The sequence below is a fragment of the Bacillus rossius genome, chromosome 1 (genome assembly GCF_032445375.1).
Source record: "Bacillus rossius redtenbacheri isolate Brsri chromosome 1, Brsri_v3, whole genome shotgun sequence".
NCBI lineage: Eukaryota > Metazoa > Arthropoda > Insecta > Phasmatodea > Bacillidae > Bacillus > Bacillus rossius.
This window is the reverse complement of record NC_086330.1, coordinates 198,230,244-198,246,610: the sequence shown is the minus strand read 5'-3', so window position 1 is coordinate 198,246,610 and position 16,367 is coordinate 198,230,244. Positions and strand designations below refer to the sequence as shown.

General features: G+C 40.6%; 1 long non-coding RNA gene across 1 annotated transcript; it reads right to left on the bottom strand.

Moving 5' to 3' along the window:
* Window positions 1-3,101: 3,101 nt before the first annotated feature.
* Window positions 3,102-15,908, bottom strand: LOC134527225 (uncharacterized). The gene is made up of 2 exons (XR_010074129.1): window positions 7,901-15,908; window positions 3,102-4,586 (listed from the first exon to the last, which is right to left on the bottom strand). It is a non-coding gene; the product is annotated as an uncharacterized LOC134527225 (long non-coding RNA).
* Between the last annotated feature and the right edge of the window lie 459 nt (window positions 15,909-16,367).

The window sequence follows — 16,367 nt, the reverse complement described above, 5'->3', positions numbered from 1 at the left end:
TACCCTTAAAGATCTAGGACAAGCAAAAATGTTCTCTACCCTCGACATGCAAAGCGGTTACTGGCAGATTCCTGTTCATGAAGACGCCAGGCACCTCACCGCCTTCACCACGCCTGACGAAGAACAGTTGCAATTTCGTGTCATGCCCTTTGGGTTGAAAAATGCACCGGCAACCTACCAAAGAATGATGAACACCACTATCCTTGCCGGATACATAGGTAAATTCTGCATAGCCTACCTCGATGATATCATCATATACTCTCGCGATTGGGAAGAACACCAAAGGCACCTACATCTGGTACTGGAACGCCTGGCAATCCATAGACTTACTGCCCGCTTACCGAAATGTCGCTTTGGGCAAGAAACTATCGAGTACCTGGGACACCTTATCACACCTCAGGGAAATCAAGCACGACCAGAACAAATCCAGGCAATTCAGGAAGCACCCGTACCTGGGAACCGGAAGCAGCTTCGACGCTTCCTAGGCCTATGCAACTGGTTGAGGGAATACATCCCCAATGTAGCTCCCAACATGGGAACTCTGACCACCTTGCTCTCCAAAAACCAGCGCTGGAAGTGGACGCCCCAACACCAGGAGGCATTCCAGCAGCTGAAAGAAAAGTTCAAGCAACCAACCCAGCTACACCGGCCAACACCGGAAACACCTCTAATACTTTAAACAGATGCCAGCCAGAGGGGACTTGGAGCAGTCCTTTACCAAGAAGGACCCCAGAAACAAAAAAGAATCATCAGTTACTCCAGTACCTTGATGACCAAAGCTGAACAGAAATATAACATCTATGAACAAGAATGCTTGGGAATTGTTTGGGCTGTACGCAAATACAGGTACTACTTGGAAGACCGCCCTTTTGTACTGAGGACAGACAACCAAGCCCTTACCTGGTTAAACTCTGCCAAGGACAAGAAAACCAAACTGTCCCGATGGGCGCTACTACTGCAAGAGTTCCAATTCACTATAGAGCATTGTCCGGGACGAGAAAATGATCTACCCGATGCACTGTCCCGACAACCCGTTCATAAATATGAGACAGTCCCACTGCACAATTGGGAAGAGACTTTGCCTCCATCACCTTCACCACTGCGCCGACCACCTCACCACCATCTCCAAATTATCAAGCATGATAATAGTTTGGAGAGACTAATGGCTGAGCAACAGAAGGACCCCGAGGTTCATCAATTAATAGAAACTTGCCCATCCACCTGGAAAGAGGACCAAGGGATAATATGGTACCACCCCAACCAAAACACCAAATGGAAAATATGGGTACCACGATCCCTACGAGTATCCATCTGCCAACACTTCCATGATCACCCATTGGCAGGACACCCTGGCACCCACGAAACGATTCGAGAAATCCAGAGAAGATACTCCTGGAGAGGAATGACCCGGGACATACGAGAACATGTCCGCCAATGCCACATGTGTGCAGCAACCAAAGCAAGTGCTACACAACACCCTACAGGAACACTGAGGCGCCCAACAACACCATGGAACCAATTAGCCCTAGACCTGATGGGACCTTACCCCAGAAGCACGACTGGTAAGTGCTTCCTTCTCGTCGTCACAGACCTTTTCTCACGATGGGTCGAAGCCTTTCCCCTCGCTAAAGCTGATTCATCTTCTATCCTAAAGAAACTCCAAGATGAAGTGTTCCCTCGATGGGGATACCCCAAAAGCATACTTACGGACAATGGGGTGCAATTCACTAGCAAACTATGGGCCAACACTTGCGCCAAATGGGAAATAGAAACCTGGGCCACTCCAGTTTACCATCCCCAGGCAAACCCTACTGAGCGCCGTAATCAGGAACTGAAGAAAGGGCTCACATACCGCCCTTCAGCCGAAGAGATCTGTCTACAAGCTGCCACCAGAGTAGATGCGCACGAAAGGCTCAACTAGGGTACCTAGCCAGCAAGTATCCTACACCGAAGAATCCGCCCAACCACCAGATTGCTGAAGGACAAAGGGTACTAGTCAAGACCCATCCACTCAGCAATAAGCCTAACCACTTCTGCGCCGGATTCGCACCAAAGTGGGAAGCACCCAACCAGGCCTCTACCAGCCTCCACAGCATCGCCAGATGCCGTGGTGGAGCTGCAAAGGAGACCCCAAGGACCTACCAGGACGGTACCGAGACAGTTTGGCGGACACCAAACCAACGGCCTTACCAATGGCCGAATCCTACAACCACCGGCAGCAGTCCCAATAGGCGTTCCCAGGAGACCACCGGCAGCTGTCCCAATAGGCGTTCCCAGGAGACCACCGGCAGCTGTCCACAATCAGGACTTCCAGAAAGCTGAAGAAGCCATATCCGAAGTGATAACCCAGAGACTCGTACACTACAGAGACTGACAGTTATCTATGTGTAAAGTGTTCCTCCAAGACGTCCTAGCGTCTTCTCCCGTAAAGTAACGCTCGCCACTAGGGGGGAAATTGACGCGTGCCCGCCCTCCCTATATTAAATATCACGTTACTTTACGTTATAATTAAACTCAAAACAAGTTTTAATAAGTTCAGAAGCAATTCAGGGAAAAATGTTTCGGCAATAGGCCTACTCACGGAATATGCGGCAACGAATCTGTGCGACGTCGTAGGTTATAAACAAAGCGACGAACAATAGAATAATTCATTAAAGCAACCAACCATCTTCGCCCTTTATTTTTTACGTCGCTATAACCACACATATAAACGTACTTCAGAATATAATAGTAAATATGGACGAGTTATGTAAACAATGTATATTTTTCTCTTGCCACAGCTAAACATGTACATTGTGACGCCATCTTGTGAACGGCGATCTACCAACTGTATTTATATTTTATAATAGTATAAATTTAACTAATTAAGTTGTGAAAGCAAGTTTAAATACTTTTTAATACATAGGATTGAATATATATGTATGTACATATTGTGACGGGGCTCCGTCAGACGTCCCGCGTACACCTATACACATAACAATAAATAACCTATAACATTTGGGGGGTGGTAGCTGTTGGTAAGCATGGTACTCGAGATCAAGTCTTCTCCCTATACAGGAAGTGTAGGGTATAATTTATGTACTGAAAAGAAACATGATTAGTTCATTCAAGCACAGATTTTATTCACTAGGATAAAAAAAAACAATAATAATCAACCAAATATTTGATTAACAAATTAATAATAAATCATTTTACAATGGGATGGGATTAACGAATAAATAAATACATTAAATACACATTAAAGTGACGTCAGCCGGCAAACAATTATCTCTACAACATGGCGGTTCTCTCGTCGTCACAGCTACGCGGAAGGATAGTATACTTCCCAGTTACCACTACCTGCATGCTTATAACCAGACGTCGATTTTTCCCAAAACCAAATAATAAATAATAGAGGTGGAATACTACATTATTACTTAAAAGATTAAGACGAAGATCGTCCAAGAAATGATTGTGGCGAACGAGCCATGGCCAACCACTTACCCTTCTGACTTGTGGCGAAGCAAAGTTGTTTCAAACCGACGTGGACTCGGCTTCCAGAGAGGTCCCCAGGCAAAAAGCCTCGGCCCCTCCCTGGAAGGAGGTTTTAACTACAAAACTAGGCCATGCCGGAAAAACAAAAAAAAACACACGAACACCGGGAAAACTTATCCACAAGGCAACTCGCGGTCCCCTCCCTTCCCACAAGGAAAAAAATGAAAAACAAGTGAAGTCAGCTATTCCTTCCGCGCAGGCGCGCACGAGTTTCCCCCTCTCCCTCTTGCGCTGCTCGATTGTTATTTTTCCGTCTACGTTTCCAAACTCGGACGCAAGATGGCATCACTAATCAGGACAGAGTCCTCGAAACGCGTACTCAAAAGCCTCGCGCGACAAACAAGAGACTAGCGTAGCGTAGCAGGTTTTTCTGGAACGGCGTGTTGCAACCTCTCAGCGGGCCCTGGCCAGCAACCCGCGAGAATTAGCTAACCACGCAGCTTCGCAAAAGCCCGCGGTGCCTGTAAACTAATGTCGCAGCAACCTATATTCCCATACCCGCGTGTCGAAATCAACCGGCCGAGCCTGGAAACGTGCACGTACACCAACACGTAAACCTGACGAGAAACAAAATTACAATAAAATTTAAGAAAAAAAAGTAATGAAATTTTCAGACCGTGACATTACCCCGGTCTACAAGGGCTTGTGCCCCACAAGCCATAAAAATTCCTAACAATGAATAAGACCAAGGGGCAAAAATTTATAAGTTAAATGCCTACTCGACCAAGACAGCGCACGAAGGTTAGGTTTTACCACAACAATTACATTCAAAGTCTAAACTGAAAAAGTTAAACCAATACAAAATACAAAATAGCCCAGGAAACAATTCTTTCCTGTAAGAATCGATGGTGGCTGGCACATCGTAAAACTACTCGTACGACATACAACTAGGAGAGGCATGAACTGTGGACAGATCAGCCCTAGTTGAAGCTGGAGAGAAGAGTCCTTGAAGTGTGATCTGCAGCTCACACCCAGGATCCAGCCTTCAGAGCAGTTCTGCCCTCAGCCTGCCTTCCTCGCAGCATGTCATCGGGGATGTCTCCCCAGTGAAACTGAACAAAAATTTCAACACCAGTATCAAAATCTCACCAAAGAACATACACGACACTGTCAAGCCTATTTAAACAAGTTAATTAGGGGGGGGGGGGGGTTATTCTTAACGTCATATCAAAACATTATGTTAATACAAGGTTGATAACAAAAAAAGAAAAGTTAATTATTCCATTAAGTAAAGCTGTGAAGTGACCCTATTGAATAATTAGCAAACAATGTTCACATTTTATAAAGTGACTGATTAACACAAAAAGATCCACCCTACATTTACTCTTTATCAGTTCCATAAACAGCATAACTAACCAAGGATGAGTCCAGGGGCATGTTATTCTCCAACAACAACAACAAGGATGATCATAAATATGTCAATAAAATGAAACAAACACAGCTAAAGTAAAATGGGAGCTTGGCCTCCAAGAAAAACAAAGGAATGGACTATACAAGTCAGGAAAACAAAGGATAAACATCAGGAAAGGAACCTGAAATGTCCATAGGATTAGGTGAAGTCCAAGATCTTCATAACACGCCTCTGCAGCTACTAGCTACAGAACAGAAAAAAAAAATAGCATTGTCACTGGTTGGCCGAGAGTAACTGATTTCTTCGTTCGGCCCAAGTCGACGAAAACGAGCCCCACGCTGATCCGTTTCTTCATTCTTTTTAGACAGAAAGTTCGCATACACACAGCAACCAATTTGGGAAGGGGCTTCCACCGTATAACTCCTCATGAGTTATAAGCAGCCCACCACACAACAGGGGAGGAAACAGTAGTCCATCTCCCACACAAGTTCAATGGCTGCACAACACATGGTCCTCAGTCAGGAGGACATACATGGCGAAGGAAAGTTCTTCACATAACTTACGTAACGTAATCGTTGAAGTCTCTGGATGTGTTACATCGATGCACTGTCTCTTCTTCAAGAAAGAAAAAGAAAACATAAACACTTGTTGCTAACAACTCTGCCTCACTTGAGTCTGTGGAAAAAGGAATTACACTGTCTTCAGAGGCACGAGTGCACACAGGTTCGGACAGGGGAGGGGATAGACCAGGAACAAGGTATCCCTACCCAGGTTAAATCAAAGGCGAGCGTAGACAAATAAATTAAAAAAAAAATTAACCCTAGATTAATAATTGCTTGGACCCCTAGATTCATCCTCGATTGTCGTCTCTTTTTTTTTTTATTCTTTAAGCAAAAAGTAAAACCTCTGAACTGAACAGTTAATTACAAAAACATTATAAATCCTAACCACAAAAGTGTTTAACAACTATGTGCCCTTGATGGGGAAAACAAATCAAACATAAACATCAGTTCTATAAAATTAATCACACAGGGTGAGGTAGACATGAAATTCCTCACCTGACTCACTAACCAACTTAGATTTTAATCGACAGTTCTCAGAAAATTGATCACGTAAGTTAAAGGTTTCACTTGTAGTTGCAACATCAGTCTGTACAGTAGGTGAGATTTCCTCAGTTTTCCGTAATTTCCACTTGAGTGACAACCATTTCCATAGCAGAAAAAGAATCATACACATTATGACACCAAGTATAAATACAGTTATGCTTATCTCCATTGTTAACATGACATTTTCACTAAAAGCTGATACGCGGGGGAAGGTACCAATCCCCACTAGATAAGGGTTTCTTACAACAATTAGTAATAAAGTACTACCAATCACAAATAAAGAAATACTTTGTAAATGTTTTAACAAAAAGCTTACAACTTCCACCGGGTCTCGCAGCTGTAATTCGTCGGGCCTCGTAAAAGAACGTGAAACGACCAAATTCAAGTGAGGAATAACAGAAGGCCAATCCTCGTCTAAACAATCTTCTAATGAAGGAAAAACTGTGTGTGAAGATGCTGTTAAAGGTAAAATCTTTAATTTTTTTAATTTTGACCAAGCAGCTGGAATCACATGAATCATTTGGAATTTAGCTTTAGAAAGAAAATCACACGGATAAAGTTCATTAATTTTAAGCTCATCATTCATGTACAGGCGACAATCACAAGGGACCTCAATGTCCACAGCGCCAGGTCGATCTGCAGCCGCTAAAAACAAGGTTTGGTTCTTATTCACTAAACATTGCACTTCTAGTTTACCAACAGGGTTAGTTAGAAAATACCGTTCAGGGCCAGCCTGCGTAATCATGAGGTGGGTTCCCGAATGGCATCTGTAAGCACACAGTTCACCAAGTTTCTCTGCAGTCACGCCCTGAAATAAAGCTTTAGGACATAGAGAACTTCCCATGGCATCACCTGAAAATCTGGGCACAAAACATAAACTGTCTTCGAAGGGACGACAATCCAACAAATTTCTACCCTGAATGGTCACCAGTTGCTCATTATTTACGGCTAAAAAGTTTGGCTCGTGCTCCAAGTGGCAAGTGTTATTTTTCCAGCGGAAAGGTACCGCAACAAACTGAAATAATTTCCAATTGGAATTAACATGAACAATAGGTATCTTAAGTTTGACATACAAGTTCTCCTGATAAATGTGACAGCGACAAATAGGTAAATGAAAATACTTTTGTACTTGGTCAACACTAATAGTTAATCGATTCTAAACAAAGATGGGTATAGGTTAACTATTTGAAAAGCCTTAAAAAAAAATTATTAAACATACCCACAGGCAAAAACCTCATTACCAAAACTAAATAATTTTACCAATAATCTCATCAATCAAAATTTAAATTATTCTAACGATCTGACCTCTGGCACCTGGTTCACAAATGACTCCGACCTGAAATCGATGATTATCAACATGCTTCTAACTTTTTCAAAACAACAAAAGCCAATAGATGCCTAACATCCACCTCCTGTGGACACACCTTGTGGGACTCTAACCCAACAACAACAAAAAAAAAAAAAATTCTCATTTACTAAGGGTCGCCTACCCTGCGAACCCAGTCACAACCAGGGCCTCCATGCCCTCACGCTACAGCCCATTCCTCCAGGGTCTGTATTACATTACTCTCTATATCTTCCTACACTGGCATCATCAACAAATAAATTTCGTTAACCCAGTAACTACTCAATCGAACCAGGGCCATAGCCAAAATCAACAAAAATTATGTCTGTTATTTTTAACCATTATTTACTATTTAACTTGCTATTTTAATAAAACAAATTCCTGAATCAACATCATAAAATTAGACTGCCCAAGAAAAAAAATACTTTTCTTTATTCACTTAAAATCTGCCTGTTATTAATAAACCATGAAAGCTGAAATAAAAATTGCATTAAACATCCTAGACAAAAATTAAAAAAAAATTAATGAACCTGATAAGAAAAATAAAAATACTTTCACCTTAACATCTGCTATGCTGTAGGCAGCAAGCAGCTGGTTGGTCTCGTCTGGTGAAAACAGCAACACCTCGAAACAACAGCTACTGGTGGTGCCATCAGATTCACTCTGATGTGCAGCCAGCAACCCCATGCTCAGTCTTCTTAGTCATGAAGCCAGTCCCAGGTCACCACTGAACTGATTACTGTAACACTACTTTCACAAAACCGATAAGAATCAATCACAAACAAAACAACTCATTAAAAAAAATTTCTCTGTATCACAAATCTAAATACAAATTTTCGTGTAAAAAAATAAATATTTTGAACTGTTATCTCTTGTGTCAATAAATGTATAAGGGGCACTGTAAAAAAAACTTATTTAAATTTTAATTATGTTGAGAGAACAAATTAAAACATTACATTCCAAGTATGATAAACAAAATAAATTCAAAAATACTCAATCATAACTGTCCCCACTCACTTAATTATTTAACTTCATTACTTAAAACACTTTACTCAGAAAACCAATTTTAAAAAAAATTAACTCACTTCCATTATCCTTAACACAATAAACTTTCTCATAAATTAATTCAATAAAATTTATTTTAATACGTAGGCAGGTACACTAACTCACTCTCCATAATGATTCACATTTCACTACTTCCTAACTTTAAGAACAATTCCTTAACTTAACCCAGGGAATTTACCTCCAGAGCAACCAAAAATTTCGCTGTAGTGCCTATCTCCTATAGGCCCACTACACAACAGGGGACTCTAACCCCACAAACCAAATTAATTGAAGTGGTACCCTTATCCCGTACGGGATAGCCACTTCCGGTACTACCATGGGGAACTCCTGCCCCAACTACTAACAACACAGGGTTCTCCCGACCCTTAACCAGTAGCCAGCCCATCTTCTATGGGTCTGCGCTACCGTCCCTACTCTCCCAGGGACACCTCAAATTGTCCCAGCTCATCTCCTATGGCTGGACAATCACAACAACTCTCTCATCTCAAAGACTGTTCCCCTGGAGTTCATTCCCTTAACCTACACAAATAAACAAACCTCACACTATTCTCAGAGCTAATCCCTTCTAATGTGTACCTCCTATAATTCGAAAAGAAAAGTTAAAAAAAAATTAATTATTATCAAAACAAAAATAATTATAATGACAAATAAATAAATACTTTAAAATTATTAAGTTAACTCATAAAAAAAAAAACTTAGACGGTGTGGTGTAGTCAATGACGCACATAAAATTAATCATAAAAAAAAAAAAATAACTGTGAAAAACTTATCTGTCTGACGTCCAGCCGGCCGGTAAACACCGGGCCGGAACGATTCTTGCCGCGCCGTGCCGAGCCGTGTCGCGCCAGGCCGGAAACCGCTCAAGGTCAGCGCACAGCTGACCGTCGCGCCGCTCGTCACCGCTCCACGACACATGACTTTCCACGTCCGCAACAAGCACTGTCTATAACATTACTTAACACAAGTTTTAACATCATTCCTAAACCAAAAACTCCACACAAACTCTTAGATTCTTAACCGAAATTTAATTATGATAATTTTCAAAATTAATTAATTAATCATTAAACCGGCATTAGAATTTACGTAATTAAAACTTAATAAAACCTAATAGGTGACCTGAACGACCCGATGACTGACTGACTGACTGACTCACTGACTTAACTTAACTAAACCAAAAACTTTTTATCCATTAAATTTAAACAGAACAACAGTAACATTACTAATAAAAATACGTGAAGCACAACGCAACACGTCCGCCGCGTGCTCCCACACGACCCTGCTTGCACTGCTCTATAATAAAACATTATTAAATTCGGAAGAACAAGAGAAGAGAGAAAAAAAAATAAAGCACAAACAACCCTACAAGAGACTACCCGAAGCCTCACACCACTTGTGACGGGGCTCCGTCAGACGTCCCGCGTACACCTATACACATAACAATAAATAACCTATAACATTTGGGGGGTGGTAGCTGTTGGTAAGCATGGTACTCGAGATCAAGTCTTCTCCCTATACAGGAAGTGTAGGGTATAATTTATGTACTGAAAAGAAACATGATTAGTTCATTCAAGCACAGATTTTATTCACTAGGATAAAAAAAAACAATAATAATCAACCAAATATTTGATTAACAAATTAATAATAAATCATTTTACAATGGGATGGGATTAACGAATAAATAAATACATTAAATACACATTAAAGTGACGTCAGCCGGCAAACAATTATCTCTACAACATGGCGGTTCTCTCGTCGTCACAGCTACGCGGAAGGATAGTATACTTCCCAGTTACCACTACCTGCATGCTTATAACCAGACGTCGATTTTTCCCAAAACCAAATAATAAATAATAGAGGTGGAATACTACATTATTACTTAAAAGATTAAGACGAAGATCGTCCAAGAAATGATTGTGGCGAACGAGCCATGGCCAACCACTTACCCTTCTGACTTGTGGCGAAGCAAAGTTGTTTCAAACCGACGTGGACTCGGCTTCCAGAGAGGTCCCCAGGCAAAAAGCCTCGGCCCCTCCCTGGAAGGAGGTTTTAACTACAAAACTAGGCCATGCCGGAAAAACAAAAAAAAACACACGAACACCGGGAAAACTTATCCACAAGGCAACTCGCGGTCCCCTCCCTTCCCACAAGGAAAAAAATGAAAAACAAGTGAAGTCAGCTATTCCTTCCGCGCAGGCGCGCACGAGTTTCCCCCTCTCCCTCTTGCGCTGCTCGATTGTTATTTTTCCGTCTACGTTTCCAAACTCGGACGCAAGATGGCATCACTAATCAGGACAGAGTCCTCGAAACGCGTACTCAAAAGCCTCGCGCGACAAACAAGAGACTAGCGTAGCGTAGCAGGTTTTTCTGGAACGGCGTGTTGCAACCTCTCAGCGGGCCCTGGCCAGCAACCCGCGAGAATTAGCTAACCACGCAGCTTCGCAAAAGCCCGCGGTGCCTGTAAACTAATGTCGCAGCAACCTATATTCCCATACCCGCGTGTCGAAATCAACCGGCCGAGCCTGGAAACGTGCACGTACACCAACACGTAAACCTGACGAGAAACAAAATTACAATAAAATTTAAGAAAAAAAAGTAATGAAATTTTCAGACCGTGACAATATAATTATTTATGTCAAGTTTATCTTTTCTTTTTAATTATTAATATCTAGTTTATACTTCCACCACCAGGACAGGGAAATTTCGGCGAGAGTTCGTGCGCGTGCATCTCATCCCTTCCAAAGAGGAGTTAGTTCGCCCCTCCCTTCTTTTTCTTCGTTCCCGCGCATTTCTCCCTATATAAAGGCGAGGTCATCCACCTGAAGTCAGTTGATCGGCCCGACGGCCAGTGAGGCTGGATTCCGCCCACTGGCCATAGGACGATCATAGGGGGAGCAGCAGAACTACTGGCTATCCGTTTTCTGCTGCTCGCACCCCTCCTTCGCGAGTTAGGCCATCCGAGGACCTATCTCAGCATAGGGAATTTGTCTCCCTTCCCCCCCCCCCCCCCCCCCCCCCCCCTTTCTGGACGATAGGGTATACCGTGTGTTTCAATTCAGTGTATGTTGTAAAAGCCGATGCAGGCAACAAATTGAACTGTTTCGACAATTCAGGTCAATAAAAGTTCCGTGAAAATACCGACATTATTTCCAATCAATAGTTTAGTCCCTATCTCTCACCCCACTAGCTATTCGCCTACACCAGCCGAGTGTGAATCCTGCCGCAAGACCTGCAGTTGGACCTTCTCCACCCGATACCTGGCTCTCACCCAAGAGAGACATCGGTGCGAAGAGGACATCTTCGTCAAGGTTCAAAACGAATTGTAAGCCTTATTACTTGCTTTAAGTGTGGAGAGAAAGGCCATTATGCCTCAAGTTGTGAGCGGGGGTAGCAATAAATCGGCATTGCAATGTGAAAAATGTAACAAAAAGGGACATATAGCAAAGTTCTGTGGCGTTAAGCCAGCTGAGAGCTAAATGAAGGTCTGTTTGTTTAGGATGTTGTCCCATTACGTTGGAACGTGGTTTCATTGTGATTTTAGTTTTTTTTTTTTTTGATGAGTAGGCTGTTTGCGCAAGAAATTGGTTTCCAGTAGATATTCGTATTGAGTGTTTTTGTTAACTGTTTGTTGTGCTTTTAGAGTTCCCTTTTGGTGTCTTGTGTGTTTTTCTCTCGATTTCTGAGCTTCTCTCTTCCTCTTGCCCTGTTGATGTTTACGTTAGCGTCTGAGAGTTGATCGGTTGTTTTGAATGAAGGTATCGTGGAAACCAAATTCTTTTTTTTTTGGGCGCGGAGATTGTTACCGTTTCCGGTAACTGTTTTTGTAATTAATAATTTAATTATTAGGTTATTGTTATTTCATTATTCACAGTTATGTTTTTTAGTTTTTTTTTTATTTAATTGCATTAGGAGGACTCTAAGAACGTAAAACCGTTTGCTCAACGGCCGTCTAGTCATGTGTGGGTGTCGTTGTTTCGAGTGTACCCGAGGACGGCCGAAGAAGCTTGATGGTGACGTAGCCGAGTGACGCGCTCAGCGGTGGCGCGCGAGTGTGCGGTACGGGACTTGCAAGCCGGACTCGACAGCAGGAGGATGGTTCGGTGCGACCGTCTGGCCCGCGGTGTGGCAACGGCGCGGAGGCGCGTTGACCACCAGCTGGGGCCCCACTCAACATGCTCAAAGTAAGGAGTCGACGCTCATACTTGTTATGGCCAGAATAGGCGAAGGTCGGGGCTGTGAAATACTAAATGCTAAATAGACTGTGATTCACAACATAATGTGACTTTCTTCAGGACCTGCAATAATTTTGGTAGTGGATGAATGAACTTAAAGAAGTTAATGAACTTGTCACTCGGGCCCACATAGTCATAATTTGGATGGGGTGCACGGACACAGTTCAAGTACGTTTACGTATTATCATGAGGACTGCCGTATGAGCCGCGAGCAAACGGGAAAGTGCGCACACAGGACAAAAAAAAAACTTTAGATTTTTGTTTAACTATAGTTTTATATATATATTTTTTGTATCTATGTGTTTCATGAAATGTATACGTGGAGGGGGTTGTAATCCTAGGTAGGTCTGATAGTAAATGTTGACTGCACTTAATTTTTTGTGTTTTTATAATGGTACTCACACATTGCCCGGGGAATAAGGGAATAAGCTATTTACCTTTGGTTGGCCTTGGGGCATGAGTGTGGGGAAGAGTTGCTAATCGCGCTGTTGCGGGAGTTACGCAGCAGCGCGGTTGCAAGATGTTTAAAAAAAAATAGTAACTGAAGGATCAGCCGCCTATGGCAACTTCCTCCCGTAATGATTTAGTTATGTGTATAACGATACAAAAATAAGGGCCATTCTCTCGATGCTGTCGTTGAACAATGGTTAACTGAAAGTCATTTAAAATTACCTTTGGTTTTTAACAATAGATTTTTCACTACCCAGCATTTATTGTATCACTAACCTTGAGCAGTTAAACATTTTCGTTAGTTACACAAGTTCGTTAGAAACACAATTACAAGGCAGTGGCGATATATTTTTTTTTTCTTTTTCTTCTGGGGTCATGTAAAATTATCTTTGTAAACAAATATTGGCCTGAAATAATTGAATATTTTTCAATTTAACTTCCGCTACATTAATTGCAACTATAAATGATCAAAGAAACATAAGTTCCGAGTGCGCGCACACACACACGCATATGTATACATGTAAATACTTTTGAACAAGTGAAATGAGGAGTTTTAGCAAATAAAAATTCAGATAATTTTCCAAAATACAATTTTAAAGACCTTTTTATTGTGTTCTTACATTTGCAGTTAGATTTATTTAAATTATTTGGCAAATATTACAATTTAAAAACTTTTTTAAGTATGTCCAGTAATTTTTTTTAGGTAATTTTATTTGTGTTACAAGAAACCGAAGACCTTGCTGAAGTAAAATTATTATGTATATAAAATGTGTGTAAATGGGTGTGTTATACTTAGATGAAATTGATCTAGAATTATATGAAATAAAATTGTATTGTTTTACCAGCCTTTGAGCTTTCTAGCTTACGTGAAATTGTTATAATTAAACTTTATTGCCTAAATTTTGTATTTGCTCGAATATGCAAAAAGTAATTCACTCGCTCACACACTGGCCTATACAAATTCCAATCCACTACCAAAAGGGCTGGAAACTGGAAATTTGGGTCGCAGCCTCAATGAGGAAATTCGGAAAAGTACCGATTTTTATTTTCTAATTACTAAAAAAATAAAATTAAGAAATAGGCACGCACCTTTAAAATCGGTGTATACCTTCTTTCGGAAGAACGTTGTTGCAGAAATTATTGTTTACTTTTCATGCTTGTACAAATTGAACAGTACCTACTGTAAATGTATTTGATGACATAAGCAATAGTAAGTTATTAGCTGATATTGAATACAAACAATTTTTTCCGTGACTACAAAAAATAAGGTTCTCTGCTTGGCGAGTGATTAAATTATACTAATGTCAAAAAGATGTTATCGGGAAAAAATAAATGAAGTTATTTTATACCACTGATTCACTACCCATAAAATCAAACTGCAAAGTCTTTGCAACTGGTATCTCACACAAGAAATATAAAACATATTCGTGCTTCATTTTGTATAAAAATAAAACACATATCATATAATATCGGGAGACAGCCTTGAAAATCGTGCCTATCACCAACATGGCCAATCAGACTCATAGTCATGTTTACGATGGCAAGACAGCTAGCAAACCAGTTCAGTTTATATGCAGCTTAACTGAAAAATTTATTCAATATTTTCGGGGTAGTTTTACGCTCAAAATTAATACAAAACCAAATCAGCAATCCTTGTATGATCATTTATAATACTACAAAAAATCTTCCATTTCTTTCGAATTGTATTGAGCACTAAAATATTGATTTACTTTTGGCCCAGGTTTTATTTGACGATACTCTGTAGAGTTTCGCTTGTTTGCATTGTTTATCAGGTTTAATTCATGGCCAAATTAATTGAAGTGTAACACAATTTATTTATATATGTGTGTCTGGTTAGGAATCAGTATGATCATTGGCGTCTCTGGCAAATAAATTTTGGTGGGGACATAAAAAATTTTTTTTAATGCTACCTCTGTCAAGTTTCAGTTTGAACCATTTTTTTTTTGTTCATGCGACAATCTGTGGTAAAGTCATTCGTAGCTGTTTATAAATTAAATTCTGTACTCAGATAACAAACTTAGAGGAATAATCAACTCAAAAACGTATCACATGTACTGACAGGCACTACTGAATTGTGTTAACATATATCACTTCACTTACCTATTTTGAAATGCTGATTGGACCAAAGATTGCCCTGCGACTGTGACTGGCTGCAATAAATCTTGCTGCTAACTCTTCCAGGTTGAGAAGGTCTAGCAAATCTTGGTGTGTGTGGCAGATGATAACATTATTTAAACGTTTTTGAGTCATGCTGTTATTAAAAATGTTTTTAGTCTTCGTAGGGAGCTAAAATTCCGTTCAGCTTCGCATGAAGAAGTATGTACCACAATCAAGAGGCGCACTAAGTTTTCAACATTCTTAAACAAAGCCCTAACTTCTGGCAACATTTTTCGTAATATATTACGAACATCACTGACACACGAAACACCATACTTCTGTAGAAACATTTTCACCTCAACTGAAAACGATGCGACATCTATTTCTGAATAATTTCGAAGTAGACTGGTAATGTTTTGTTTGTCCATACTTGATAACAATGTATCTTCTAATTTCCGAAGGCACAAGAGATCGACCTGAGCAAAAGTCGATTCCAAACCTTTCAGAGCTGCATCAACTATGGCAAAATATTCTTTCCTGTAATATAAACATTTATATCTTCAGGAACCCAATCTTCTCCCGAACCTATGTACTTTCTTGGTATTCTCTTCATTATTGGTAATGAAATGGGATTCAAATTACATTGTTCTATTTTTCATTCGCTCCTTGCATTATTTCCTCAAAACTTGCTTCGTTGCGAAGGTTTTGAATACTTTCTGAAACAATTTCAACAGCCTTAATCAATCCTGATACAGTTTGCTGCCGACTTTGAAATGACTTATTCAGAAACTCCAACATGTCAATTATTTTCTTCCCTAATAATAGACCCATTAGGGTTGTGCCGCATTTAAAGTGAGCCAATAGACGAGGAGCACTTGTAATCTGCTTTTCGGTTTCAGAAATTTCTTGTAATGTTTCTAGTATAATGTCATATTTATTTAAAATTCTCGAATTTGGTTACCTCTATACAACCATCTTGTAGGGCATAGCGGTTTTAATTTACTGATATTACCTATTGGACCTTCAGATTTAGATTCAACTACAGAAACAAACCTTCCTTGTGCTTTAAATAAGTGAGAAAACAAGACACCTAGCTCATGAGCCCATTGCATTGCATTTTTAGAACAGGCAGAGACTTCGCAACTTTCCCTTATCACCAGATTCACACA